Here is a 3,791-nt window from a genome sequence, read left to right as displayed (position 1 = left end):
CCACTTCACTTGCAAGTTGACCCATTTGAGTGGTCAAAGATTGGATAGCTTTATCACCGATTTCATCTTTTTGCATGCGAACATCGTCCATTTGATTTCTTCGTTGCATCTCTAGTTGCATTGCCTTGAGCATCTCCATAACTTCATTCCTACTTGATGCAGTTTGACCCGAAGAACCACTTTGACCACCCGATTGTTGAAATTGACCTTGGTAGCCAAAGTTGTTTCCACCCCGATAATTACCTTGATTGTATTGTTGACGAGGTGCAAAATTACCTTGAGCTCCTTGGAAATTCGGGTTAGCTTGATTTGAAGGGTTCCCATATCGGAAATTTGGGTGGTTCCTTAACCCGGGGTGGTAAGTGTTCGAATTCATGTTATAGTTTCTACCACCCCCTCCTTGACCTTGTACCGCGTGAACTTCCTCATATTGCCCTTCCACCATTCCTTGGCAATTTTCAGCCGCATGACCTATTTCATTACACAATGCACAAACATCATAAATTTGGTTTTTGAACATTACCGTCATCTATTGCGTGCACTTGAGGTCGGGCAATGGCCGGTCGTGCTCTCCTCGATGCTTGAGCTTTTCTTTTTGATGTAGTTGCCATGCTCTCCAAAAACTCCCAATCATCATTCTCGTAATTTGTACCAAAAGTCCCACCGGTGATAGACATTAAATCACGAGCATCTTCAGCACTCAACCCCTTGTGAAAAGCATTCATTAATTCCCACAATTCAATTCCATGGTGAGGGCAATTTTTGATCATCTATTGAAACGCTCAAAAGCCTCATGAAACATTTCACCATGTTGTTGTTGGAAACTCCTCAACCCTTTTCTAGCATCATTCGTCTTTTGAGCAGTGTAAAATTCATCCAAAAAGGTTTGTTGCATTTCCCCCCATGTATATATAGATGCTGAAGGTAATGTGTAGAACCACTCTTTCGCCTTGTCTTCCAAAGAAAATTGGAATAGTACCAATTTAATATTATCGGCTGAGAATCCTTGACTCCCAAGAGTGTTACAAATCGAGTCATAAGCCTCCAAATGGAAGTAGGGCTCCTCCGTTGCTAAACCCTTATATTTTGGCAAGCTTTGCAATGAGTTAGTTCTCACTTCAAATGTCCTCCCTTGATCGTTGTGAGGAATGACTACCGGTGAAGGATTATGAGTGATTACCGGCCTAAAATGCGCTTCAATGCCCCTCACATTTTCTCTAAGGTGCCTCCTTGGTACACCGAACCTACCTCTTGGAGGAATAGGACCCATTGGCCTTGGTACTTGCCCTTGTGGTGCAATTGGTTGTTGAAACTGCTGTTGTCGCATCAATGGGCGTTGAGGTGGTCTTTGAAATTGTGGTTGTACATTTTGCGGCCGGACTTGCATGGGATAGGATGTCGCATTGGTGGCCCTTGTGGTCTTGGCCGAATGTGTTGTGGTATGAGTTGTTGTTGTTGTGGCATTCCACCGACACTTGCCATCCCTTGAGATTGACTTTGCACATATCCAAATTCTCCTTGATCGCCATAACCCCCGTAAGCATACCCATCTTCATCATACCCCTCAAACTCCTCAAATCCTTCATCATACCTATCTCCTTGAATTCCCGACGATTGCCCAAATGGAAGGGTTGAATATTGAAAACCCGCTTGGTTCGATGGTCTGAATGTTGAAGTAGCATGGACAATGGTCGAAATTGGTGCTATGGTATGGCTTGAATATGACGGACCCGCACCCGGAAAGAAATGGGATAATGGTGGTATAGTAGTGGAAGGGTTAAAGGTAATGGTTGGTTCTTCTTGGGTAGTAATGGGTTGTGTGGTGTTGGTTGGTGTAGTGTCATGAGGTGGAGTGGGAATTGTAGTGGAATTTGGTATGGTTGTGTTTGGTGATGGTTGTGTGGAAGTAGGTATAAATGATGAGGTCGTTTGACCCGTTGTAGGTGGAATTTGTGAATCAGCCATGATGTTTCTTGGTGTAATTGGTGAAGTGGGTGAACCAATAATTCTGTTTTCTCGCAATAAAACCCTGTTTTGCCGTAACGTTCTTTCGATTTCCGGATCAAATGACAATGGTGACGCTTTGTGAGACCCTCTAGTATGCATGCACCTGTAGAACCTGCACACTAAACACACCAGTGTAAACCCGAAAATAACAAAGCAAAACTAACAAACTGACACACGTTGCGCACTACTCCCCGGCAACGGCGCCAAAATTTGACGTGCTGTCGTAGGTACACGCAAATTTAATCCCAAAAACAACTATAGATAGTGGTAAGAGGGTATCGAACTCAGGGAGTATGTGGAAAGTATGTCGATTGTATAGCTTTGTAATTAAACTACAATTACCTAAAATGCAGAAATTAAAATTCAAGATTTGATTGTTTTGGTTTTAATAACTAAAATTAACTAATTAAATTGCAAATCAAAGACCGTAGTTTGTAAACAGATTAGGAATAAGCGACCATCCTAAATTTCCAGTTTGCTTTGGACAATTGTGTTTAAATTCACTAGAAAGAATCACATAGACATGATTCGTGTGTAATTGTTTGTTGTGATAAAAGGGAACTAAGTACTCGGATTATGACAATGCGAGGTTGTTACTCGATAACCAATTGACTAATATCCAACCCTAATCCCTCCCGTGATATCTCGATTGTCAATGACACCAAGAACGTACGGTTTAGAATATGAGTATAACATCAATCAACAATTTACAATCAAACATCCACACACCATAATAAACAAACAAACATTGCAAGTCTATTATTCTAGAAATACGAATCCAAACACAAAAGTCTTAAACAAACCTTCAATTCAGGATGATCACCATGAGTTTAGTCACACATAGCTTGATGAATCATCATAGCACAAAGTTCAATGTTCATACGGATCGAAAACACAAACGAAATGTTTAGATAATGTTTACAACCAAGCAAGATCCCCAAAATCGCCCCTAGCAAGCTCCAAAAACGTCCAATGATGAGAATAGGTGAAAAGACATCATAAAAACTGATTAAATGAGGCAGTTACGGTTTCCTCGTCATCTCCACCGTAAATTACGGTACCACCGTAAGTTACGGTGGACCAAAAAGTGTTACGGTGGGTCTCTACTGCCTTACGGTGGACGAAAAATGCTGGGGTCTACCGTAAATTACGGTACCACCGTAAGTTACGGTAGGCTTCAGCATGAAATTTTGTTTTCAGCATAACTTTTTCATTTCAACTCCGTTTTCTTCATCGTTTTCGCCTCCGTTCTCGTAATTCCGTCCTCTATCATGCTATCTTCTTAATTCTTCAGTTCTAATAAATTATTTTCTTCATATATGCTCCATCTTTCAATCTCTAGTCCAACCGCGCCTATTCCGAAGCTTCATTTCCACACTTTTAAGCTCCGAATGTACCTGAAACATAAGCAACTGTAGTCATCTAATTCAAGACAATTACATGATTAAATGAGGGATTAACTTGTCATTTAACACCATTAAGGGTTGTCCTATGGACCACCCGTCAATCCTCTCCCGGTAAACTGCTAAACAGATCAAACTCTTTCTTAAGCAATGCCTTCTTGCTTTTGATCATATTCTCGCTACCTTCAAACTTGACTTTAAGAGCATCCCATATCGACGTTGCAGTTTTATCGTGCTGTAGCAAAATGAATATATCTTCTTTGATAGCTTGCTGCAACAAACTGATCATCATCTTCTCTGCTTTGTACATCACCCGTTCCTGATCAGTGAATTCAGATATCTGTTTGATAACTTGCAATTCTGTTCGAGGCAATACATACT

General features: G+C 41.0%; 1 non-coding gene across 1 annotated transcript; it reads left to right on the top strand.

Moving 5' to 3' along the window:
* Positions 1-741: 741 nt before the first annotated feature.
* On the top strand, positions 742-846 carry LOC118489724. The gene has a single exon (XR_004887725.1). It is a non-coding gene; the product is annotated as a small nucleolar RNA R71 (small nucleolar RNA).
* Positions 847-3,791: the final 2,945 nt, after the last annotated feature.

Source organism: Helianthus annuus, unplaced genomic scaffold, assembly GCF_002127325.2.
Source record: "Helianthus annuus cultivar XRQ/B unplaced genomic scaffold, HanXRQr2.0-SUNRISE HanXRQChr00c056, whole genome shotgun sequence".
In the NCBI taxonomy this organism is placed as follows: domain Eukaryota; kingdom Viridiplantae; phylum Streptophyta; class Magnoliopsida; order Asterales; family Asteraceae; genus Helianthus; species Helianthus annuus.
This window is presented reverse-complemented; position numbering and strand designations above follow the sequence as displayed.